The sequence below is a fragment of the Macaca thibetana genome, chromosome 17, assembly GCF_024542745.1.
Source record: "Macaca thibetana thibetana isolate TM-01 chromosome 17, ASM2454274v1, whole genome shotgun sequence".
Classification (NCBI taxonomy): domain Eukaryota; kingdom Metazoa; phylum Chordata; class Mammalia; order Primates; family Cercopithecidae; genus Macaca; species Macaca thibetana.
In genome coordinates this window covers 38,167,341-38,194,804 of record NC_065594.1, presented here as the reverse complement: position 1 = coordinate 38,194,804, position 27,464 = coordinate 38,167,341, and the positions used below count along the sequence as shown (strand labels likewise).

Below are 27,464 nucleotides of genomic sequence, written 5' to 3'. Positions count from 1 at the left end.
AACATGCAAGTTGTGAATTATACCAGAATACCAGCTGAGCTTGAAAACTTAGAGTTGCCGTTTTCCACATTGGTTAGAATAACCAAATATTCCCTTTCTGTGCACTCTTGTTGATTTCTGAAATTGTGACTCTCTTCATTAAAGTTACGTGGGGGTAATCACCCATCAAGATAGGTTTTTACATTAGCTGTAAGGGTACACTAACCGGATTAATTAAATCAAACAATGAAGCTTTCTCAGGGTGAAAAATACTGCGCTACACTCTTTCTCATGTGACTACTTCAACTTTTGTTGATCACATTAGCATTTGTGAAGATAGGAGGCAAAACAACTTGCAGGTTGCTTCTCTAGCAGTTAAAGAAACCCTATAGGATTTTTGCAATTGAAATTAAGACCTATTTGTTAGGAATCATTAAGATTGTAAAAATCTGAGCCTGAAAGCTGATGATGCAACATCCCTGAGTAGGAAAGACTGAATTGATATTACCATTAATATACGTGTTTCTGAAAAGCCAGAGTGGAAATAATTTCATATGTCAGAAATCACAGGCATTTTATCAGCCTTCCAGACTTACAAATACCTACTTGCTATTGCCAATCAGGTCCAATGTGTTTAGTTTGCAAATTAACACTTCCCTCCTGAGCAAAGTTTTATGAGATGGTTAACAAAACGTTTGAAGGAGCTGTGAAAAGGAAGTTACATGCAGCACACACCAGGCAACCAAGAGCTTTTGGTGGTCCTCTGAAGATGGAAACTGTGATAGACAGAACTCTGCTTCCTGAAGAGAAACTACGTATTGAGTATGCATGATCTGTGTGCCCGGATGTCATCTTTACCTGCTTTGTTCTGTGTCTTGTCAAAGAGGATTGCTTTGGGGAGCAGTGTGTCTGTACACTCTGGATGAACCCCTCTGAAGCAGGAGGTAGGATGGAATACTTGTACTTTTGTTTAAAACATGCCTGGGGCCTATATTTACAATTTTGTTAGGTTCTTTATTAAAAATTTATTTGAATAAACCATAATTAATTTATGCCAGAACAAAGCAGCAGAAATTGTGCTGCTTTTCACAGGTTATGGCTGAAGGAATTGATTCTAACCAGTGAATCTGTACATTTGCGTTTTATTTCCTGGATCTTTTCTCAGTAAGTCCAATGGAGTGATGAGCTTGGGATGGAGGCTTGATAGAGATGTCTTTTAATAGACTTTTGATAAAGCACTAAGAAAGTTTATAATAATTTTAATTGATAATGAGGAAGCAGAGGAGCAGAACAGAAGATAGTTTCTTAGTGTTTAGAGACCTTGAATTTATTGTTTCCTTTGCAAAATCTATTAGTCACCCCTGACAAGAAGCCTGTAATTTCAGGTGTTTGCAGTTTCCTGACCCTTCAGAGCTACTCTCTGTGGGCTCTTTATCTGGCCTGGCTGCTGAGACTGTGGCTGTTTTATATTCATTATTTGATTAAAGACTGAACAACTTTATTAAGGAGGTATCTCTCTCGCTTTGCAGCCGGGAGGTTCAGAGAGGGCAGTGCGCTGCCCATGGGCCACAGCTGTAGTCACTGTTGAAGCTGAGATTGACCCAGATCTACCCAGCTCCGCAGGACACACCCTTTCCACTGTATTATTCTCACCCCAACCATCAAATCAAAGGGTCAGAGTGAACACGAACAGAAGGTTCTTAGGAGCTAGCTGACAGTTTGTGTCAAACAAGGTGAGAGCAGGTAAGTCTCCTCCAGGAATATCCCCTACTTTCTACTGAGCAGCAAACCCCAAAGTAGTTCCTATAGTCTTGGCTTGTAGAAAAGGGTTGAAGTCTAAATTAGGCTTCACAGTCCTAGCTCTATGCCTTCTCCTTATCCTTTAGAGCTTAGCCTAGATTTGATTCCTTCAAGAAAGCCTTCTGTGACATTCCTCTAAAATGGGTTTCCAGATCATAACACCTACCAAGTCATGTTTATCTGTGGCAAGCATTAGACTGTGAGATTTGTAAGTACTTTGCTTACTGATTTTTCATTACCTAGCAAAGATGTCTGGAGCTCAAATATTTGTTGAATAAAGGAAGAATATCGCTAGCAGCCTGAGTGACTTGGGGAAGCAAGATGCCTCTAGGTCTCACTTTCCCCTAATGAAAAATGAGTTTTTTGTAAATGATCTCTAAGATCGTTTCAGATATAGTATTTTGTGATACTGGCTGCAAGCTATGCATCCTGCTAGAAGATACTTGACATTCTTGACCTAAATTCCGGGAACATTTTTATGCTTATTGCTGAAGGGGAAGAAAGGACTCTGTCTTTTTTCCATTGTTTCTGAGCCCCCAAAATATGTGCTCCATACATAACTATCAAATGGATGGATATGTAGTTCCCAAAACCAACGTACAAATACAACAAATCTCCATCAGCATTATCATGTGGTTTTAAGGGCACAATTCTAAATCTGACTCTGAGACAAAGTCAACATTCTCCATAACTGCCTTCATTTAAAGTTATTTAGTTAGAGGGAGTGGGAAAAGGCTCAGTTCCACATTGAGACATAGAAATGTATACGTCTAGTCACTTTTAATATTCTATTGACATTGCACAGCTGAGGATATCTGAGATCCTTGGAAGTGGAATGATTTTTCCAGCATCCCACTGGCAGGGAGTGGCAGAGCTAGAACTAGGTCCCAGGTCTTCTGACCCCAAGTCTAATGCATTTTAAACCCCTCTTTGTTGCTTCCAATACGTCAATAATCTTTGCTGACCAAGACCAGCATCCTGAAAATCCATACCACTGATCACACAAGAATGATTTACTGTAAACCCGTTACTTGAGATAATGGCAGATACATACCCTGCTCCTTAACAGAACACCATTACAGTGATGATGTTGAGATGAGGGCGTGACTTACAGTCCATAGAACACCTTTGTTCAATACTATTGAAATTCCCCCTGAGAATCAGGGATTTCCTGCCTGTCCTTGCCTCCTTCAAGAGGATCACTAAATGATTGTGTTGTACCAATCAGTAGATCTATGTATTTTCTCTCCAGACTGTCAGGTTCCTCAGGCCAGTGACTGTGAGTATCCTTTCTGACAATCCATACCTATCACAGTAACTATCACACTGGGAAACTCACCTATAGATGCTGAATGAATGAAAGGGCTTAGAAACTGAGGTGACCTGTCTAGATTGAGTTAGCAGTGACAGAAGTTAAATAAACATTTTGTTATTGAAACAAAATAAAACCTTAGATGATTCTGCTAGTGACAGGCCACCTAGAAATGCCAGTTTCCTTTGCTGTTAGAGGCTTCCTCCAGCCTTGCTGAATTTGACTCCCTAAGACAATAGTTTTATTGGCTGCAATTCTGAGGATCCAATCTTTCCTGCTCTGTTAATTGTCAAGCTGCTTCCCTTTTAATGCAGCATAACAAACTATTTTAATAATGCATTCGTTGTAGAATGAGGTCCTCCTAAATCTAGTTCTGATGGTCATTTGGAAGCACGATGTGCTTATAGTCTTCAAATTTTACTATTGAGGAAAAACTAAATCTGAATATTTCTCTATCATTCTGATAAATTTTCATCATGGACCCTCATGTGAATAGTACAATTTAGCCAATGGCCTCTTATAGATAATAGACCAATATATCAGAATTAAACAGCACAGAGTCCATGCATCTTTTAAAATCATCAAATACAGAGTCCTCCTGGCCACATAAATATAAATGAAAGCTTGATTGTATCACAGTCTGCAGGCGTACAGTGCTTGTGATGATAGCCAGCATAAGCTATCGATTATTAAAGACAGACATGAATTTTTCCAGCAGTGTCTCCAGAGTTTGTACTCTTTAGTTTTCTCTTGTTGGCCACATTTTGTAAAATCCATATTCTTCCTCGTCTCTCCTCTATGCAGGAGGGAGGGAATCTTTCTCCAGGGGCCAGAACAGTGTCTTGGAGATCAACCCAAGGTCTAGTATGAGAAAAATGCCTTATCTTCTCACACTCGCATGTGGTGGCATTGTGTCCTCAGCAAAGCAAGACCACAGCAGACCTTGCTAGGGGGTCCTAGGATGCTATAGGAGGAGCCCACATCCCTGCACTAACTCTGATACAAGCTAGACTCTAGGTGGCCTTCCTTGTTTTTTTTGTCCAAGAAAGCCCCTACCTTTTTCAGAATTCCTTGTTATTTCTCACCAAAGCCAACACAAACTTTATAGGAGGGAGAATCCTCAAGTAGAATAGAAAAAATTGGGGAGTCACAGAGGTGTATAACAGGTGGCATAGGTGGAAAGAATGGCTTAGAATGTTTTTCTTCCCTATGATCTCAGAAGGGACACATTCTGTGTAACAGTGAATCCAGAATTTCTACATATTAACTTGAACCATGTGAAATTGAGGACAGTCAACTGTGCTTGACATATAAAAAGGGTTGTTCAATATGGTTCAACCTAGTAGAGGGGCTTAGGAATAGAAGCTAGTCAGAGGTGGGGACCAGGGAGACTTGTAATTGGGTTTGCAAAAAAAAAACAAAACAAAACCACATGATTTTACTTGCATTTTTACACTGTACTTGTATATGGATTACTTCAGGGAAGCACTAACAGAAATTATCGGGGGTGGGCGGTGGAGCAAAAACGCTGTCTGTAGCCACTCCTTGACATCACTTCTTCTGGGCTTGATGAGAAAAGGCAAGTGAGGAATAACCCTGATAGAAGCATCAAAAATTAACACCAGTTTAGATTACTTTTATATACACAGTCTGTTTTCTTCCTTTTTCTTTTTGGTTCTTTATTTTATTTGCCAGTGACCTGAAGAAGATGGGAAGAGAGAATTCACCAAGAATTAGAAAATGCCCCCAAAATATATCAGCTATAAATAGTCAAAATTCAGTGAAGCTGAATCAGGCATATGAATCATAAGCTGTGATTTTACTAGTGTAAGCACTTACAGGAGTACTTTTTTCAATATAAAAAGATATATTTTGAAAATCAAAGAAAATGTACTCGATGCAAGAGTATATCTATTCCATGAAGTGCAAGAATCCCATCCAAACAGATGGTGTGTGCATGGCACAAATAGGATTCTTTGACCACTCACGAGACTTTCTCTAGCCACTTTGTTTCTGGGGCTCAATTTGTGTGTGTGTGTATGTGTGTATGATTTAGATTATAAGAAAGTTTATTGGTACAAAAACCTCTTTGCAGTCGGGGGGTGGTGGCTCACACCTGTAATCCCAGCACTTTGGGAGGCCGAGGTGGGTGGATTACGAGGTCAGGAGATCGAGACCATCCTGGCTAACACGGTGAAACCCCGTCTCTACTAAAAATATAAACAATTCAGATGGGCATGGTGGCAGGAGCCTGTAGTCCCAGGTACTCGGGAGGCTTAGGCAGCAGAATGGTGTGAACCCGGGAGGTGGAGTTTGCAGTGAGCTGAGATTGCACCACTGCACTCCAGCCTGAGCGACAGAACGAGACTTCATCTCTAAAACAAAACAAAACACCACAAAAAAAAAAAAAAATTCCTGCCTCCAAGCTTCAGTCTTGGGTGTCAACCTGAGCTATAGCTCCTTAGTGGAAAGAAAAGATATTTTCCCCTCACACTGCTATGTGCTGTGTCCGCAGCACCACAAAACCACCCAAGGCCCTCCTCTGTGAAATACAAATACTCCTAGCGAGGGTGAGAGATTGCTGTTTTCATTTCTATTTTCTTTTTATATCCTAATGTTTTTCAAGGTTTTTTATTTTTGTTTTGTTTCTCTTTTTGCTATGTCAACCCCCACTACCTCATTTCAGTCTCTCATCACCTTTGTCTTTTACTTCTGCAACCACCTCCTGATGGTGTTTCTGCATCTAGGAGGGCCAAGGTGATCTGCCTCTAGGAGGGCCAGGCATTTGAAGCTGACCAGTTACTGTTCAAAAACACTTTCTCCACAGTCGGGTCATCATTACGTTCATCACCCTGCCTCGCCACCTGTGGAAGGGTCCAGTCTCTTGCACTGCCCCTTCACACTTGTAATTTGCCACAGACTGCATCGCACTTCACACCTCTTCCCTCGCTTCAGGCTGTCTCTTCTGCCCAGAATGACTTTAATCAGGCCCACACAGTGTTTGATATAGTCCCACCAATGGTGAATTGGGCTTCCATGCGTTCATTCATTTACTTATTCTTTCTTTCTCTGCTGTGTTGTAATGGATAGAAGGTCAAACCCCAGGGGATATTGGCCTTACTTCTACTTCAGGACAAACACTAACTTTCAACAAGTGGAATTTTGAACTGTGGGCAGAAAAGGAGTAAGAAGGCATTTTGTCTTGGATTAATTGTCTAATATTATTCCTTAGAGATGGGTTCTTACCTTGTGGTCCATGGGCTCTGTATGTCACTATGTTTCATTTTAGGAAGAAAGTCTATAGCTTTATTTAGATTATCAAAGGAGTCCAAGACCCTAAAGATATTAAGAACCATTACCTTAGAGAAAAGTACGTGTGTGTGAAAGTATATTCAAAACATTCTTTTTTTATTAAAATTTTCTTCCATTTTTGATCATTTCTCATCACATACTATTTGCAATAAATTGTTTCTCTTTTGTGCATTTCCATTTATGACTCAAAAAATCTTTGCTGACATTTAAAGCCATTCTTTATTTTTTCAACGAAACCATGTTATTAGTAAAAACAGATCTTTGACAGTCCATAGAAAACATTTAAGCCTCTGCTTCAAAGTTTTTGAAACATGTCAGATTATAGAAATGATTACTTTTATCACAAATCTATTACTAAAGCTTAATGTCATAAAATATGAGTTGTCAACAGAAGTTAAATAAGGGTAAAACAAGAATAATAATCACAATAGATATAAGAAAATATACAAAGGGGTTAAAATGTACACTTAAATCTGTTCTTGAAAATAAATAGTTTAACAAAATAAAGTAAATAAAGAGGTATGCAGACAGACAAAAAGCCTATCAAATGCTTGGTTAAAATACAACTACCTAATAAGGCTATGGCTCTGAAAGAAGATTTTTATTTTGAAAGATAAATGATCTTAGATAGAGGCTGCAACTGAGAAAGTTTATAAAGATTGTATGGAGGAATTTGCAAATACTTCCCCTGATACTTCATACATCTTTGCAGTGAAAGATCAAAGCTTGAACTCTTAAAGACAAATGACAAAGATTGATTTTTTTATGCTAGAAAGAATAACTTAATGTAATATTCTCAAGGTTATTTTTCTTCTTGCATGTGCCAAGTTTTCTGTGACATAGTAGGCCTGAAAGTTAATCAGGAAAAAGGTTGCTTTGGGAAACTTAAGTAGGGATTGGGCTTCATTCCATTTGGAGAAGGTAATAGAGGTTAGAACTACAAAAATGAAGAGTGCAAGATGAAGAAGGAGAAGAAAGAATTAGAAGAAAAAGAAGAAAAAAAGAATAAAAAAGAACATGAGAAGAAAAGGGCTAAAAGGAGAGAGAATGAATGAATGAATGAATTAGAGACTGCTATATAACTTTGGTCTCTCAGAACCAAAGTTGGTGGGATGCAATGTCTTGCTTGTGATTGTTATGTGATCCTGAAGAAGCTTAAGAATTATGTCCTTTGGGCCGGGTGCGGTGGCTCACGCCTGTAGTCCCAGCACTTTGGGAGGCTGAGAGGGGCAGATCACGAGGTCAGGAGATCAAGACCATCCTGGCTAACACAGTGAAACCCCGTCTCTACTAAAAATACAAAAAAATTAGCTGGGCATAGTGGGGAGTGCCTGTAGTCCCAGCTACTCGGGAGGCTGAGGCAGGAGAATGGCATGAACCCGGAAGGCAGAGCTTGCAGTGAGCTGAGATTGCACCACTGCACTCCAGCCTGGGTGACAGAGCGAGACTCCATCTCCAAAATAAATAAATATAAATTAATTAATTGAAAAAAAAAATCGTGTCCTTTGACCCCAACATGTCTGGAAAAGGGTAAAGAAGGACTGTATGGAGGCAATATCCCAGGGGATACTACTCAGTTGGAAAATGAAGGGTAATTGCCTTTTATAAGGTCTGAGCTGGAGCCAGAGTTTATGGAGCGAAGGATTTATTTCAAAGCAAAATACGTGAGCCAATGTGCTCATGCCATGGGATTCACTGGTCTTACTGTGTACCCCACCGTCTAGAAGCAGCTGGACTAATAGCACAGTGGAATGGTCCATTTAAGACTCAGTTACACCTCTGGCTGGGAGACAGCTCCTTGTGCAGCCCATGTACTGTTTAAGATGTAGGTTTGATATGAACCAGTGACCGATACCTGGTGCTATTTCCTTCATAGCCACGACACAGGGTTTAATGAAACTAAGATGCGGAAGTGAGAGTGGTGCATCTCACTGTCATAAGTCTTGGCTCCAGCAGCTAGAACAAAATATTAGAAACTGGGTGGCTTATCAAGAACGGAAATTTGTTTCTCACAGTTCTGGGGGCTGGAAGTTTGAGATCATGGTGCCATCATGGTCCAGTTCTGGTGAGGCCCCACTTCCGGGTTGTAAACAGTTGACTTAAAATAAATCTTCCTATGGAGGTAGAAGCTCAAGCTAGCTCTATAACCAAATTACTCCAACAGCCTTTGTTTTCTCTATGTCTTTGGAATCTCCTTGTTTAAGTGTGTTAGTAACCAAGAGAAAAATGTTTCTGTCAATAAACGCAACAATGATGGAAGTTGAGATTGAGAACACCATCTGGCATTCCTCTTGCCTCTGGAAAACAGGTAAAGTTTAGAATTCCATGTTAACTGAGGTGATGGATCCTTGTTATCAATGAAAAACTGATAATACTTTTATACATGGAGACAGACAGGAAGAATTCTTCATGTAACCCAGGGAATCTCAGTGATGTCTCCTAGTTTTTCCTTATTCAGCGATGAAGATAAAACTACAGTAACCATCTACAGGCAAGATTACCAAGGACTTGTATATTCTATGAGTAAGATTTTGAGAATCCCACCATGTAAAGAACCTTGACCAGCTGAGGTACTGGCTGCTTAGATTGGGAACATGGAATGGATAGAAGAGAAAGAAAATTTAAAATACTGTAACTTTGTCACTAATTCAGAGACAAGTACTATTGTTCTTACTCATATTTTCTTCCTTACTGTTTCATGTATAAATTTACGTATACTAACTTTCCCTGCTTTCCTGTTGCCTTTCATATTTTATTTACAGTGAGTAAAGTTTACAAAATAGTGCATAACTGAAAGACTGTCCAGATGGAATTGTGAAAGATGTAGAGGAGGAATAGACCTTTCAGAGCTCTTGGATTTGGGCCTGGAGGCAGTGGCAGTTAACGATTTATCTCCCTTTTACAGATGTCTTCTATAAGGGGTATATTTGATGGCAGTATTTTGCATTGCATAGTTGCTAAATCAGTTGCTGCTTAATTATAAGCATGGAAGAAGTATGTGTATGTGAGTGGCAGCCAAGTCCTCGAGTGGACATTTGTTATGTTATTCATAATAAGCCCCTCTCACCCATACCTGAGTTTACGTGAATCAAGTGGCTCTGGATGGGCCCCTAGATAGCTTCAGGATGGGGGCTGGTTGCCAGAGGTACCAACCATGTAATAGAGGGCTGGAACTTTTAGCCCCATCCTGCAACCTCCTGGGAGATTGAGTTAATCACCAAAGGACAATAATTTAATTAATCATGCCTAAGTAATAACTCCTCCATAAAAGCTCTAAATGACAAGGTTAAGAGAGCCTCTGGGTTGGTGGACACATAGATGTTGGAGTACTCACCCTGCATTCCAAGGGGATAGAAGCTCATGCACTCAGGATCCCTCTGGACCTTGCCTGATGGACCTCTTCATCTGGCCGCTCATTTGTATGCTTTATAATATCCTTTATAAAGGATACAATGCTTGGTATTGTATATATATAATGCTTGGTAAATGTAATCAAAGTGTTTCTGTGAGTTCTGTGAACCATTATAGCAAATTATTGAACCTCACAATGGGATGTGGGAACCCCAGATTTGTAACCAAGTCATACAGAAGCGTGAGTAAGCTGTGGATCAACTATTTGTGACTGACATCTTAAGGTGGGGAGCAATCTTAAGGGACTGAGCTCTTGATGTATGGGGTTTGTGCTAAGTTGGTTTTAATGTCAGAATCGAATTACATTTTAGGACACCATTTTGTGTCCACAGACAACCGGAGAATTTCTTGGTGCACAAAATCCACTCATTTGGTGTCAGAAGTATTGTGAGTAGAGAAACAGTTTTTTTCTTTAGCACTTCTATCATGTAATTATTTTAACTACCCAGAAGGGATGGGAGGAGAACTTGTCACAATTGAGAGTATGTTGCAATAGCATAAGTTCATTGTTGTCAGAATGTATCAATATTCACTAGACAAATTGGTTTATCCCCAGTACACCTGCTACTGTGATGGATCAGCTACTTACCATCACAGGAGCATTAATTCTTAGAGGACATCAGAGATCTCTTCTAAGTATTTCCTATAATATATGACTGGAGTCTTTTCTGCTTATCCTTTCCAAGACTGGAGGGACGAATTCTGAAAAGCATTATTTCTCTTTCTTGCTTTTTTCCTTCTTTTTATTTATTTATTTAATTAAAAAACCTTTATTTCCTTTCTTTTTCATCTCTTCCTACTCTTCTTGTCCTCTGGTAACCACTAATTTACTCTCTATTTTTGTGAGATCCATTTTTTTTTTTTTCTTTTTTAGCTCTCACATATGAGTGAGAACGTGTAACATTTGTTTTTCTGTTCCTGGCTTATTTCACTTAACAGAATGACCTCCAGCTCCACCCATGTTGTTGCAAATGGCATGATTTCCTTCTTTTTATCACCAAATAGTATTACACTGCATATATATTTATATACATATATTCATATATATATACACACACACACATATATATACACACACACACTTTCTGTATCTTTTCATCCATTGATAGACATTTAGGTTGATTCTATATCTTTGCAATTATTAATAGTGCTGCAATAGACATGTGAGTGCAGATGTCCTTTTGATATACTGATTTCTTTTTCTTTGAGTAAATATTCAGTAGTAATCATATAGTAGTTCTACTTTTAGTTTTTGGAAAAATCGCTATACTGTTTTCCACAGTGGCTGTACTAATTTAAATTCCTACTAACAGTATACAAGGATTCCCTTTTCTCTACGTCCTGGCCAGCATCAATTCTTTTTTTTTTTTAATAAAAGTCATATTACCTGGAGTGAGATAACATCTCATTGTGATTTTGATTTATATTTATATTTCTCTGATAATTAGTGATGTTGAACATTTTTTTCCCCATGTGCCTGCTGGCCATTTGTATGTTTTCTTTCAAGAAATGTCTATTCAGGTTTTTTTTTTTTTTTTTTTTTTACCTATTTTAAAATCAGAATATTTCTCTCTCTCTCTCTCTCTCTCTCTCTCTCTCTCTCTCTCTGTGTGTGTTTGTGTGTGTGTGTGTGCGCTATTGAGTTTAAACTCCTTGTTTATTCTGATTATTAATCTCTTGTCAGATGAATAGTTTACAAATATTTTCTCCCATTCCATGGGTTACCTCTTTATTATTTCCTTTGCTCTTCAGAAGCTTTTTCGCTTGATATAATCCTACTTGTCTATTTTTGCTTTGGTTGCCTGTGCTTTTGAGGTCTTTTACACACACAAAAATCTTTGCCCAGATCAATGTCTTACATTGATTTCCAAATGTTTTCTTCTAGTACTTTCATAGTTTAAGTCTTAGATAAGTCCTTAATCCATTTTGATTTAATTTTTGTATATGGTGAGAGACACACATATAGTTTCATTCTTCTACATATGGATATCCAGTTTTTCCAGCACCATTTATTGAAGAGACAGTCCTTCCCCTAATGTATGTTCTTGGAGCCTTTGTCAAAAATGAGTTGGCTATAAATGCATGGACTTATATTGGGTTCTCTATGCTGGCAGTGGTCTCTGTGTCTGTTTTTATGCCAGTAGCATGCTGATTTGGTTACTATAATGTTGTAATATACTTTGAAATTAGATATTATGATACCTTTAGCTTTGTTCTTTTTGCTCAGGATTGCTTTGGCTATTTGGGATTTTTTGTGGTTCCACATAAATGTTAGGATTTTCTTTTTTCTACTTCTGTGAAGAAATTATGTTTTGATAGGAATTGCATTGAATCTATGAATTGCTTTGGGTAGTATTGCCATTTTAACAGTCCATGAGCATGGAATATCTTTCCATTTTTTTGTGTCCTATTTAATTTATTTCATCAGTGTTTTGTATAAAACCTTTCATTTTTTGGCTGAACTGATTCCTACATATTTTATTTTCTGTGTAGTTATTGTACATGGGATTGCTTCCTTGATTTCTCTTCAGATTGTTCACTATTGGCATATAAAAATGCTACTGGTTTTTGTATGTTGATTTTTGTATCCTGCAACTTTACTGAATTTGATTACGAGTTATAACAATTTTTGGATAGAGGTTTTAGATTTTTCTAAGATTACGTTTTCTGTGAACAAGGCTAATTTGACTTCTTTTCCAATTTGGATACCTTTTCTTTCTTTCATTTGCCTAATTGCTTTGGCCAGGATTTCTAGTATCATGTTGAATAAAACTGGTGAAAGTAGGCACCTTTGTCTTGTTCAGATCTTAGATAAAAGGTTTTATGTTTTTCCCCATTCAGACAACATTAGCTTTTGGTTTGTTACATGTGGCTTTTATTATTCTGAGGTATGCTTTTTCTATACCCAGTTTGATGAGTATTTTTTTTAAACCATAAAGGGTGTTAAATATTAATGAATACTTTTCCAGTATCTATTAAAATAACCATGTGATTTTTGTTCTTGATTTTGTTAATGTGATGTATCCCATTTATTGATTTTCATGTATCAAACCATCTTTGCATCCCTTGGAGGAATCCTACTTGATTGTGGTGAATAGTCTTTTTAATGTGTTTATAAATTCAACTTACTACTATTTTATCGAGGATTTTTTGCATCCATTTTCATCAAGGATATTCTCTTGCAGTTTTCTTTTTGTGTTATGTCCTTCCTTGGTTTGGTAGAAGAGTAATGCTGGCCTCATAGAATGGGTTTAAAAGTATTCTCTCCTCTCTAATTCTTTTGAAGAGTTTGAGTACAATCGGTATTAGTTCTTCTTTAAATATTTAGTAGAATTCAGCAGTGAAGCCATCAGGTTCTGGAATTTTTTTCAATGGGAGACTTTTTATTACTCTTAATCTCATTACTCATTGTTGGTTTGTTGAGGTTTTCTATTTCTTCAAGGTTCAGTCTTCAATGTATGTGTCCAGGAACTTATCCATTTATTTTCCATTTGTTGGTGTATATTTTTTCATAGTAGTCTCTTAAAATTCTTCATATTCCTGTGGTCTCAGTTGTTGTGTCTCCTTTCATTTCTAATTTTGTTTAGTTGGGTCTTCTTTCTTTTTTCCTTAGGCTAACTATAGGTTTGTTCATTTTGTTTGTCTTCTCAAAAACCCAAATTTTTATTTTGTTGATATCCTTTATTGTGTTTTTAGTCTCAATTTCATTTGTTTCTGCTCTGGTCTTTATTATTTCTTTCCTTTTACTAATTTATTTTTCCTTGCTTTTCTAGTTCCTTGAGGTGCATACATTGTTAGGTTGTTTATTTGGAGTATTCCTACTTTTTTATAGAGATGTTTATTGCTATAAACTTTCCTGTTAGTATGCTTTTGTTGTATCCCATATGTTTTAATATATTTTATTTCCATTTTCATTTGTTTCAATAAATTTTTAAATTTTCTTCTCAGTTGGGCATGGTGGCTCTTTCTTGTAATCCCAGCACTTTGGGAGGCTGAGGCAGGAGGACAACTTGAGCCCAGTATTTTAAGAATAAGCTGGGCAACAATGTGAGACCTTGTTTCTACTTTTTTAAAAAAGGAAAAAAGACAAAATTTTCTTCTTAATTTCTTCATGACCCATTGTTTGTTCAGGGGAAATCAATACATGTTAATTTCCATGTGTTTGTATAGTTTCCAAGGTTACTCTTGTTATTGATTTCTAGTGTTATTCTTTTGTGGTCATAAAACTTGATATGATTTCTATTTTCTTAAATTTGTTGAGACTTGTTTTGTGGGCTAAGATATGTTCTATTCTGGAAAATACTCCATGTGCTGTTGAAAAGAATGTGTATTCTGCAGCAGTTGGGTAAATGTTCTATAAATGTCATTTAGGACTATTTGGTCTAGTTTGTAGCTTAACTCGAATATTTCCTTGTTGATTTTCTGTCTGGATGATCTGTCCATTACTGAGAGTGGGGGTTGAAGTCCCCTATCCATTATTATATTGCAGTCTCTCTCTCCCTTTAAATATATTAATGTTTGTGTTTTACACTTGGGAGCTTTGGTGTTTGGTGCTTAGATATTTATAATTGTTACATCCTTTTGCTGAATAGACCTTTTTATCATTATATAGTAACCTTTTTTTATCTGTTTTTACAGTCTTTGATTTGTAGTCTATTTGATCTGATAAGTATAACTATTCCTGCTCTTTTTTAGTTTCCAGTTGTATGAAATATCTTTTTCTACCTCTTCCCTTTCAGTTTATATGTGTCTTTACAGGTGAAGTGGGTTTCTTGTAGGCAGCATGTAGTTGGCTCTTATTTTTTATCCATTCAGCCACTCTCTTTTTAATTGGAGAACTGAGTTTGTTTACATTCAATGTTATTGCCGATAAGTAATGATTTACTATTGCCATATTTTTGCTTGTTTTCTGGTTGTTTTGTAACTCCTCCTTCCTTTCTTACTCTATTTCTTTGTGGCTAAGTGATTTTCTCTGGTAGTATGTTTCAATTTGTTGCCTTTTATTTTTAGCAAATCTATTATAGGTTTTTGCATTGTGGTTACCACAAGGCTTCCCCCAAACAACATATATGTGTGCATAAATAAAAATAAATATGTGTGTATGTGTGTATATAATATACATATCTACATATATATATTATTTTAAAGAGATGACAGCTTATCTTAGACCATAAAGCAAAGAACAGAAACAAATTAAAAAAAGAAAAATTCTACATTTCAAATCTGTCCCCACACAGTTTGACTATTGATTCTCATTATATATATATATTTTTTGTCTCATTTTATATATATTTTTTGTTGCCTATCTCTTAACAGATTGCTGTAGCTATTATTTTTAATAGATTTGTCTTTTGGCAGCTTCATACTAGAATTATGAGTGGATTACACATCATCATTACAGTATTTGAGTATACTAGGTTTGTCCATGTACTTAATTTTACCAGTGGGTTTTATATCTTCAATTTGTGTGTGTGTGTGCACATTAGTGTTTTCTTATTTCAGGTTGAAGAACTTTCTTTAGCATTTCTTGTAAGTCAAGTCTGGTAGTGAATTCTGTTTTTGTTTGTCTAGAAAAGAATATTTCTCCTTCAGATTTGAAGAATAGCTTTGCTAAATATAGTATTCTTGGATGGCAGTTTTCTTTCAGCATTTTGAAAATGTTGTCCCACTCTCTCCTGGACTGTATGGTTTCTGTTTAAAAGTCTGCCAGACAAATTGCAGCTTCTTTATTATTATTTATGTCTTTTCTCTTGCTGCTTTTAGCATCCTCTCTTTGTCCTTGGCCTTTAAGGTCTTGATTATTAAGTACTTTGGGCTGGTCTTATTTGGGTTGAATTTGTTTTGTGTAATCTGACCTCTTTGTATCTGAATATTTATATCCTTCTCAACTTTTGGAAAATTTTTTGTTACTACTTCTTTGAACAGACTTTCTACTCCTTGCTCTTGCTCAAATCTGTTAAACCCCAAAAATTCTTAGATTTGGTCTTTTGAGGTAATTTTCTATATCTCGTAGGTCATCTTTGTTCCTTTTTATTCCTCCTTCCTTTTACTCCTATGACTACGTATTTTCAAATAATCTGTCTTTGAGCTCATTGATTCTTTGCTTGATGCCTTCTGTCATTGAGAGCCTCTAATGAATTTAGTTCAGCACTTGTATTTCTCAGTTTTTACTTTTCTGTTTAGTTTTTAAGAATTATCTCAACATCTTTGTTAAATTTCTCTGATAAATTTCTGAATTGGTTTTCTGGGTTATTCTGGAGAACGCTGAGTTTCCTTAAAACTACTATTATGAATTTTTGGTTGGAGAGCTCACATATTGAGGTCAGTCACAGGGTCCTTGCTATGTCCGTTGGAAAGTCATGGTTCCCTGTTTGTTGTTGTTTCTTGTGGATGTATGTCTATGTCTTTGCATTGAAAGATTGGTTATTTATTCCAGTCTTCTCTGTCTAGCTTTTTTTTTTTTTTTTTTTAAATTAGATATATTTGCCTAGATTTTCTTTGTAATCTACCTGGTTGTCCTGTTTTCTTTCTTTTTTTTTTTCCTGCTATGTCACTGCCTCCTTTTCAGTACTAGATGGCACCTTCAACATAGGTTTGCCTCTATTCTAGCAAACAATCAGAGTGCTGCCTATCCTGAGTGAGGAAGATCCCAAAGGGGATATCTTGGTAGTGTAAGAGGGCTGGTTGGGAGTTTGTGTCCAGGATACCTGTGAAACAAAGCTCTTCCAGCATGCTGCTGCTGAACAGCAACTTTGATTTGATGTCTCCTTTGGCTGAGTTACACAGTAGAGTTTCTAGGACTAGGAATGTCACTCCACCCTCCCTCCTTAGTCTCTGGCTGTCTTCAGGGGTATCTCTCTCCAGGCATTCTGGATGCTTCTCGTGGGTGGAGACAAGAACAGGGCTTCTGGCAGGGAAACCAGGATGGTGGGGAAGCTTGTTGTCCAACTCAATCTCACTTTTTCTAGTATACAAACCATAAGCTGGGGATAAATTTTCAACATACTTGGTGCTGCGCAGATTAAGGGAAGGAGCATCTTAAATGGAAGTCCAATTTTCACTTCTCTGTGACCCCATGAACTGCCTAATCCTCATAATTTGAATTCTAAGATATTGCTGGGGATAATCTCAGCACTGTATATTTGTGTTTAATTTTCTATGTGTGGGGCGAAGCCAGCTTGCTTCTATACTGATATTTAGGAACTCAGAGTCCCTCCCCTTTTTGCTTCTAATAAATATGTTTCCTTGGCTTCGTAAGCTTGGAGACACAGCTCCTCAAATCAAGGCTCCCAGAGGACTCTGTTGGTGCTACTAAGCTCCAGGTCTCTGCTACCCGTGGCTTTTTGCTCCCTGGTGGGCTAATCCTTTCTCTTAAATTACTTTACAATTCTTTTCACTACTTTTCCTCTTCCCCACAGAAAGGACGGTTCTGGAAAAATGTTATTTGCATATACTGCTTAGATCTAATAGCTGGAAAGAAAATTCCTGATATTTTTGAAATAATGTCATACATAAGATTATTTCTAGGTGTGAGCCTTTTCTGAAGCTAAATAATTGCTCTTCTTCATAGTGTTTGCACCTATTAAATAATTGCAGATGTTTCTTTTGTATTGAAATTATAAATATTTATCCCTATTAACCTTTTTATTTGCATCACCCTTGGTGATTCTCAGTTCAGATCTGTTCTGTAGTCTCAGACTTTTGCAGGTTGAATACTCAGTGCCAAGTTAGACATGCTGTTCTAAGTTCAGCTCCACAGAGTCAGGAGGAAGGGAAAATTTCTTCTCTCCCATGAAGCAGTATCTTCATATTTACCCTAAAATAGATCTCTTTTTTGGGGAGTGGGTTTAGGGTGGGATGATAGCTTTCATATAACATCACGAAATGTGCATGTTCTGTGTCACTTTCAGACATGTCCTATCTTTCCCCCTTTTTTCCTTGTATTTTTAACCATCATGAGTTTATTACTCTGTTGTCTTTACTGATATTAGCAACAGCTCTGAATTTAGCATAATCTGCAAACTCATTTAGGTACCATTTGCTGTCTCTGCAAGATCCTTAATAAAGATGTCAACCAGAGCATTTTAGAAAGTTGCTACAATATTTCTTCATCTTCAAGAAAAAGGCAAAGATGTAGAGAAAGTTTACTCTGATCTAAACTATTGAGATCTTCTCCTTGTTTGTTTGAGTTTCAGGCCCTCACAAGTATCTTCTGAGAGACAGCCCATCTCTTTAGCAGAGACTTGGCCACATGCTGCCTCTTGTCATGTTTTCACTGTGTGTTGAAATTAATTTTCTTTTAAAAAAAAAGCAACCTTAGGATAAAATTGTCCAGTAATTCCAAAGATTGACTTTCTTGCCATCCAGATGACACAGGGCTTGGGGTCAGATTGAAAATATTTGAAGATAAAAAAGAATGTAATTACTTATTCCCACCTAAGTTTGTGGTCTGAGATTTATTCTGTATTTATTTATCTGTATTTATTCTGGTCTGAGATTTATTCTGCTGTAATTTGACTATCTGGTTGCTCAATTACGAGTAAACTAAAGCAGAGACTGGTTTACTAATCAACAGTGTTTCCAATACTAACATAAGGACAAAAAGCATACTTATATATTTTGGGAACAGTTAATAAAGGATCTTTGAGGACCAATTATGTTCTAGTAGGTGTCGAAGAGATTATTGTCCCCAGCCATCCCTTCTCTCCTTCTTTAAGTCATAGAGCACACTGCCCCTCTGCCTACTATATTTCTTAGCCTGCCATACAGTTGTATGACAATGTGACCAAATTTTGGCTAATGAGATATGAGCAGAGTGATGTGAGCAACGTTTGCTACACATCCTTAAAAATAAAAGTGCTTGAATTTGCTGCTCTCTTTTACATTTCCTGTGGGCTAGAACATGGGCATGGTACCAACTTAGCTTTGATCATACATAAAAAAACCAAAACCAAAAACCAAAACAAAAACCCAGAGAAAGGTCAGGTACCAAGATGAAAGAAACATGGTTCCCTGAATGACCTTGTGAGATAGAGCTACTCAGTGAGCCTAGATTAGCCAAATGATTAAATGAGAGAGAAATAAATCTTGTCTTATTTGAGCTGTTGCCTTTTTTTTGTCTTTGTTACAGCAGCTTAGCATTTGCCTTAGCATATAACACAAATACCAATCTTTGTTTTAATAAATCTTTCTCAAAAATATAAATAATGATGTTAGTATATTCTGTTTAAGAAGTGCAGGGATTGAATCCAAAAGTTTCAAAAGAAAGATTTGATGTTCAAGTTTTAGGCAATACCATATACATGAACGTATAGCTTTATGCTTGAATTTTGCATTTAAAATATAATGAGCAGCTCCACCTCCCCTTTCTCCCCACATCACTGAGTATTCTTTGGAAACATTTTTTTGAGTGGTATGATATCTGGGTATACATAATTTATTAATAAATCTCATGTTGTGAGGCATTTAAATCACTTCCACATTTTCATTTTATTTTGTAGTGCTACCATAAATATTTGGTACATAAATATTGGTCTTCATTTTTTATATTTTTCTAGGGATGGCATCTTAGATGGAGAATATGCTGTATCATTTTACTCTTTTTTTCTAACCGTGGACCACCCAAGACCCATCTTCAAAGAGCTCTAATACCAAAACTTTCCCACATGTACTCCAAAAAGAAAATATTTTAAAATCAAATTTTACCTAAGCTTGCTTCTAGAATCAAATTTGTCCTCTCTAATATGCACTTCAGGGCCCTCCTCAATTAGCCCACAATTTACCTTTCAAAACAGTATTTTTTTTTTTATCACGCCTGTATATGAACACTGCTGCAGTTGAAATACCCTATTCTACTTTTTAACCATATCTAAACATTGCTTATCTTCATGTTCTTTAACCTTGTGTCACATAGTCAAACTGTGTCATTCTCAAAGATACCGCTTAACAGTCACTTTCTCTATTTAGACTTCCCAGTGCTTGCAGTTCACTTAGATATCTGATACCATGGAATTGTTGGAGGACTTCTGTTTTTACTATGTGCATTGGGCAACATACAATATATCTCATGTGATACCTTAGAATAGCTGTGAATGACTACCTTTGCATGGTGCTTGAACTTTTATACATATATTGTCTTAGTCCATACAGGTGGCTATAACAAAGTGCCATTGACTGGGTGGCTCATAAACAACAGAAATGTATCACTGTTCTGGGGCCTAGAAGTCCGAGATCAGAGTGCTAGCATGGTGGGTTCTCGTGAGAACCCTCTTCCTAGTTGCAGACTGCCAACTTCTCGTTGCATCCTTACATGGTAGAGAGAGGGTAAAGGAGCTCTCTGGCTCCCTTTTATAAGGGCACTAATCCTTTTTTTTTTTTTTTAGACGGAGTCTCACTCTGTCGCCCAGGCTGGAGTGCAGTGGCGCGATCTCGGCTCACTGCAAGCTCCGCCTCCCGGGTTCACGCCATTCTCCTGCCTCAGCCTCCCCAGTAGCTGGGACTACAGGAGCCCGCCACAGCGCCCGGCTATTTTTTTTTTGTATTTTCAGTAGAGACGGGGTTTCGCCGTGTTCGCCAGGATGGTCTTGATCTCCTGACCTCGTGATCCGCCCGCCTCGGCCTCCCAAAGTGCTGGGATTACAGGCGTGAGCTACCGCGCCTGGCTAATCCCATTTTTGAGGGCTCTACCCTCATGACCTAATTACATCCTGTAAGTCTCTACCTCCTAATATCACAGTTTTATAGGGGTCAAATCTAGACTCAGTGTGCTCACAGACCTCCTGCCAAGCCAATTGACAACTGATAAATTTCTTGGCCAAAGGCAAACAATACAGCTGACTGCAATGATGAGAAGGGGACACCGCCTGACAGAAAAGAGAGATATGTGCGGGTAGCATAAAGTGATGTACTCCAGAGTTAAGAGTCAGGCTGCATTGGGCTATTTTTAGATATGCCAGCAGAGGAAACCGGGTGAAGCAGAAAGGAATTCAGAGCAAATAATCCATGGAAGGTTGAGATTAGGGAATTTGTCCTGAGCAGGAAAGATTAAGTGCCTGCCTCAATCCCTAACACTGTTTCACTTTGCAATTCTAGTTTACTTGGCTCAGGCATACTTCCTTTTCTTTCTTTGAAACAGCCTTACAATAAAGCATCTGAGTTATCTTGAATGGGTTTTTGTTCATGTGACTTAAAAGAACCTTGAATACAATGTCTAAGTTCTTCATTGGTAGGAAGAATACCTTATACTCTTTTGCCTCTCTTGAAGCATTGCCCTATAAATTAGTTTAATTAAAAAATTTTCTATGTCTCTTCACAATCTGTTATTCTATCACAAAGGATATGTTCTCCAAAAATGTACTGTATCATTCTGAATACTCTTTTGTTGTTGTTCTGTTTTTTGTTTTAAGGAGCAGAGAGTTTAATAGGCAAGAAGGGGCATGAATGAAGGGAGAAGGAAGAAGCTCCCCTGTACAGAGAAAGGGGGAGGGGGACTCCAAAGCCAAGAGAGGAAACCCCTCATTCTATATATTATCACAACTTCAACATTTATTTCTGGGTCCGATTGGATTTGAGCCCAATTCTATCATTTACTAGCTGAGCGATCTCACTAAAGAGAGAGGTCTATACCAGAAAACTCCGGGAAAGCTCTTTCTGTTGGGATTGGAAACCGTGATCCACCAGGGAAATAAATTTGAGTTAGTGGCCTAACAATTACATTCATAAGTTTCCCACTGAGCAAATGCTGTGCATAGAATAAAAATATAGAATTTTCAATAAAACTAAGCTCATCAATAGAGCAAATGAAAATATTTACTATATTTAGGGTTGGAAGGTGCAGTACTCTGTTTAGATACAGTGTGTATTTATATACAATACCATTTAAGGGAAAATAAAATAAATGTAAAATTGGAAGGTAATTGAGACATTGTTACTGAATAAAATTTTAAAAATCTAAGACAATAAGATCTTTAAGGCAATACACTATCAAGCTTTGTTACACGCATTCATATTTAACAGAAATCTTTATTTGGGGATAGTAATAACAAGAGTTCACATTTATGGATAACTTAATACTTGCTTGATTGCTTTTTGCATGTACTAGATTAACCCTTAAACAGACCTATAATATGAACGGTAATATTTTCCATTTTACAAAAGAGAAAATTGAAGTTTAAGCAATAATCTCATTTTTCCATGGATTGAACACAGATAATCTCTTATATTTATGTCAAACTATATCACTTCATTTAAAACTCTCTTTCAACATGTAAGAGTGAACAGGAACAACAAACTCATAAGTGTATCATGGTGTTTTTGCTTATACCTGATAGAGCAGGACCTTCAGAGCTTTGTCAAGTTCAGCCTAGTTATTTCTAGCAGTGCCTGGGGGTGTTTCATGTGTGTTAATGACCAGTCCTGATTGGCCACCATGGTGTGCTGCAATTACTTGAGGTCAGGTAATTGAAAGGGCTCACAGGACTCTAACAAGGTATACTTATGAAAGATTTATTACAGGCAAAGTGTACACAAAACCAGGAGCAAGAAAGCATATAGCAACATTATGACAGCCAGGAACACCTGAGCCCGGTGTTAGTCCTCTCTCAGTTGCACAGACTCTGCTCTATCTCAGGATCATGATCCACCAATATGAGAAAGAGATGTCTGTCTCAAGCAAGGTGAGGAACAACTTTACTGGGTTGTCTTTGATTTTTCTGATCGAACAGCTAACACTGGGCTGAGTGACCAGGTAAACCAGGTGAGGACCATCAATCCATACATTTTCACCAAACAGTGTAGACAAGCTGGTACCCAGTGCCTCTGGGGGAATTCCAGGCTTTAAACAGTACATTATAAATCATTAGCTAGTACATTTCATCCCTATTTTGGCCCAGGGTTTGTACCATAGCTCCAGGCTTCCTTGAAGATGCTGCAGATAAGCTATAATTTAATCTTATTTTTACACATGTGGATTCATCATTTAAGAAGTTCTTCCCTTGCTATAGCCCAGTGCTGTCTACTAAACTTTCTGTAAAAATGGAACTGTTCTTGTCCAAGAGGGCAGCCATTAGCCACAAGTGGCTCACTTGAAATGTGGTTAGTATGACCGAAGAACTGAATGTTAAATTTTGTTTAATTTTAGTTTTAGTTTAAATAGCCACCTGTGGACAATGGCTACCGTATTGGACAGTGCAGCTATAGTTCCTCCGTGTGCTTGACTCTGCGGTCTGTTGGGCACCACTGTGTCTACCAGGAACCACTGATGCTTCCATTTGGTACTGCCTTTCCTTCTGGGCAATGCTATCTCTGGTAGGCATTGCAGCCACTTCTGTTGAGTATGGTTCTGTCTACTGGTCACTGCTGTGCCGCCTGCTAGGTACTGTAGTGGATATTCTGTGGCACCCAAGGTGAGTGGTAGGCACTGTTAATAAGTTTGCCTATCCAACAGCCATTCCACACCCCCACTTAAACTTACTAGCAGAACCTGCCTCCCAGTCTAGAGATGGAAAATCCCACCTTTCCTTGTTCTATTCTCCCTTGCATTGATAGCATGAGTACGTGGCCCAGCCTGGTGAATGTGACCTGGAGGAGTGCATACCTGCACTCCATACATGCAATGGATGGAATGTTTGTGTCATCCCCAAACTCATATGTTACAATTCTAACCCCCAGTGTAATGGCATTAAGAGATGTGTTTCTGGGAGGGAATTAGGTCATGAAGGACCCTATGAATGGGATTGGTGCCCTTAAAAAAGAGAACCCAGAGAGCTCTCTCTCTCTCTCTCTCTCGCTCTCTGCCATATGAGGATAAAAGAAGTCAGTAGTCTGCAACCCAGAAGAAAGCTCCTCTATAATAAAAGAGAGATGCATGGCAGGAAACAACTCTTTTCTTCACGTAGATATTGGGGGCTGTGGCAACTTCCGTGGGACTACTACACGGGGGCAAATCTGAGGACCAAGTCAGTGATCTGAGGATGCTAGTGTAGAAGCAGCCTGGCTCCTGATGGCATTGCGTTGCATGACTAAACCAATCTTGGAAATAGCTACTTCCTGACTTTTCATTATGTTCAATAATAAAATTGTCCTTCAAATCTCACAGTGCAGTTAATTATAGCTTCGCCTCTCTGAAGACGTGACTGCATGGTGGGTGGAGGTAGGAAATAATTATAATTGATAACATATTTGACTCTGAATTTATCCTATTGAAGCTTTGTTAGTTTTAAAAAAAATCTTTAAAAGAAAAAGTGGATGGGAGGCAAGAAAATGGAGGCCTCATGTATAACAACCCTTCCAGGCAGTTTGACTGAATAGGACTTTAACTGCAGGTGGGAACAGTCACTGCAAGAACATGAATGCTGATGGAAAAACAAATCAAAACAGAGAGGGAGAAGTGAAAAAAAGAGCCTACATGGATAGAGTGAAAAAAAGGAAAATATCTTTTTTTTTTTTTTTTTTTTTTTTTTTTTTTGAGACAGAGTCTTGCTCTGTTGCCCAGCCTGGAGTGCGGTGGCATGATCTTGGTTAACTGCAACCTCCACCTGCTGGATTCAAGCGATTCTCCTGCCTCAGCCTCCCGAGTAGCTGGAATTACAGGTGCTATGCCACTATGCCTGGCTAATTTTTTTTTTGTATTTTTAGTAGAGACGGGGTTTCACCATGTTAGCCAGGATGGTCTCAATCTCCTGACCTCATGATCCTCCTACCTCGGCTTCCCAAAGTACTGGGATTACAGGCATGAGCCACCATGCCTGGCCAGAAGATATCTTTGATTTAAAAGTTTTTATTGTTTTTCATGTTTATTTTTGTCTTTCTTGCCTCTTTAACTTTTCCTTCCTGCTTTATGTAACTGTATTACTTCACCTCATTTGCTTAGGAGAAATCATATTTAAGAACTAAAACATCCTATCATGGAAACACTTCAGAGCCTACTCATTGTCCTCTCTCCAAGAGGCAACCACATTCTGAATTGGTTATTTTTCCCATGCAAGATTTTATTATTTAGTACATATTTTCGTAGAAATATAATATTGTATTTCATGTTTTTTTAATAGAGTCAGCCATACTCTACATATCTTTTTCAATTTGCTTGTTTTGTTGTTTTGTTCAGCATTGTTATTGGGATTTTTCCATCTTGAAACATGAAAGCTCCATTTTATTACTTTAAGAGCTATACAATCAGCCAGGCATGGTGGCTCACACCTGTAATCCCAGCACTTTGGGAGGCTGAGGTGGGCGGATCACAAGGTCAGGAGTTTGAGACCAGCCTGACCAACATGGTGAAACCCTGTCTCTACTAAAAATACAAAAATTAGCTGGGCGTGGTGGCACGCGCCTGTAATCTCAGCTACTCAGAAGGCTGAGGCAGGAGAATCACTTGAACCCAGAGTGAAGGTTGCAGTGAGCTGAGATTGTGCCACTGCACTCCAGCCTGGGTGACAGAGAAAGACTGTCTCACCAAAAAAAAAAAAAAAAAAAAAAAAAAAAGCTACACACACAATCCATTGATTAAATATGCCAGTGGTTATTTTCATGGTGATGGAAAACTATTTGTTACTCTTGAAGTGTTTTTAAAAATCAAAGTTTTATATATGCACATAGTTTAAAAAGTCAAATTGTTCTACAAGGCTTGTTTTCTTTAAAAAATTTATTAGATTTAAGGGGCACATGTGCAGGTTTGTTTGTTACAAGGGTATATTGAATCATGGTGAATGGGAGGCAGGACTAGATTGCAGCTCTGGACAGAGCAGCATACAGAGGCTTGCACTGTGAATTTTGGCTCCAGATCAACTGCAAGAACAAACCAGCAATCCCGAGAGGACTCACAGACCTCTTAAGGAAGCGGTCTGCTCCTGCAGGACCCGGGAGACACCAAATACTGTGAGTACCACAACTGCAGAAGTGGGAAAGGGACAGCCTCCTTTTCCAAACACACACCCCCACTGGAGAAACTGAAGGTCTGTTTGCAGGAGAAGTTTCTGACCTTATCTGGAACTGAGTCAATTTAGAGAGCTGAGCAAAATACAGGGGTAGATGAAGCAGCAGAAAAGCCCTTGGAGCTCACTGGGTCCCCAAGGAGGCCATTCCTGCCTGGCACCACAGAGATCAATTGAGAAGGTGACCAGAGAAATGAGGGATAAAAATCCACAGGAGACGGAAATCTCTAGTTGAACTGTGTAACAATTTGAACAGAGTAAGAAGCCTCCTGGCTAGAACTCGGGGGAGGGCGCAAATCCAGTGTGCAGACTCCACAGGCAGGGGAAGAACCCAAGACCTTTTCTTTCACAGCTGGAAGGTGGGTAGTCTGGGGCAAGTTTTCAAGCCCAGCTAACCCCCAGCTTGGAAACAGACTTGGGACTTTTGGGGGCAGGGGTACGGAGGGAGTGAGAGCATCCCTTCAGTTTGCATGGGAGCTGGCTGAGGCCTGTGACTGCTGGCTTTCCCCTGCTTCCCTGACAACCTGCATGACTCAGCAGAGGCAGCCATAATCCTCCCACATATACAGCTCCAGCAACCTGTGACTGTCAACCATATCCCCGACAGCAGCCCCAGCAAGACCTGCCCAAGGAGAGTCTGAGCTCAGACACGCCTAGCCCTGCCCCCAGCTGATGGTCCTTCACTACGCACCCTCACTGTGGAAGACAAAGGACATATAATCTTGGGAGTTCTAGGGCCCTGTCCACCAGTGGTCCCTATTCAAACTATCATAACTGATGCTCTCTGGAAAGCGCCACCTCCCGGCAGGAGGCCAACCAGCACAAAAATTGACCATTAAACCACCAAAGCTAAGAACCCTCACCAGGTACATTGCACACCCCTGCAGCCTCCGCCGGAACAGGTGCTGGCATCCACGGCTGAGAGACCCATAGATGGTTCACATCACAGGCCCCTGTGCAGACAACCCCTAGTACCAGCCTGGAGCTGGGTAGACTTGCTGGGTGGCTAGACTCAAGAGAGAGACAACAATCACTGCAATTCAGCTGACTGGAAGCCACATCCATAGGAAAAGGGAGAGAGTACTATATCAAGGGAACACTCTGGGGGACAAAAGAATCTTAACAACAGCCTTCGGCCCTAGACCTTCCCTCTGACAGAGTCTACCCAAATGAGAAGGAACCAGAAAACCAACCCTGGTAATATGAAAAACAAGATTCTTAGCACTCCCCAAAGAATTACACTAATTTCACCAGCAATGGATCCAAACCAAGAAATCCCTGATTTACCCAAAAAAGAATTCAGGAGGGTGGTTATTAAGCTAATCAGGGAGGCACCAGAGAAAGGCAAAGTCCAATGCTAGGAAATCCAAAAAATGATGCAAGAAGTGAAGGGAGAAATATTCAAGGAAATAGATATCTTAAAAAAAATCAAAAATTCAGGAAACATTGGACATACTTAGAGAAATGCAAAATGCTCTGGAAAGTCCCAGCAATAGAATTGAATAAGTAGTAGAAAGAAATTCAGATCTTGAAGACAAGGTCTTCTAATTAACCCAATCCAACAAAGACAAAAAAGAACAAAATATGAATAAAGTCTCCAAGAAGTCTGGGATTGTGTTAAACAACTGAACCTAAGAATAATCAGTGTTCCTGAGGAAGAAGAGAATTCTAAAAGTTTGGAAAGTATATTTGGCGGAATAGTCTAGGAAAAATTCCCAGCC

General features: G+C 38.5%; 1 long non-coding RNA gene across 1 annotated transcript in view; it reads left to right on the top strand.

The window, feature by feature from the left end:
• The first annotated feature begins 856 nt into the window (after positions 1-856).
• The window catches only part of LOC126940237 (uncharacterized), a 95,310-nt gene continuing 68,702 nt past the window's right edge, over positions 857-27,464 (top strand). The window contains exons 1-2 of the long non-coding RNA XR_007720684.1: positions 857-923; positions 1,509-1,722. This is a non-coding gene — a long non-coding RNA (uncharacterized LOC126940237). The remainder of the gene's footprint in view (positions 924-1,508; positions 1,723-27,464) is intronic.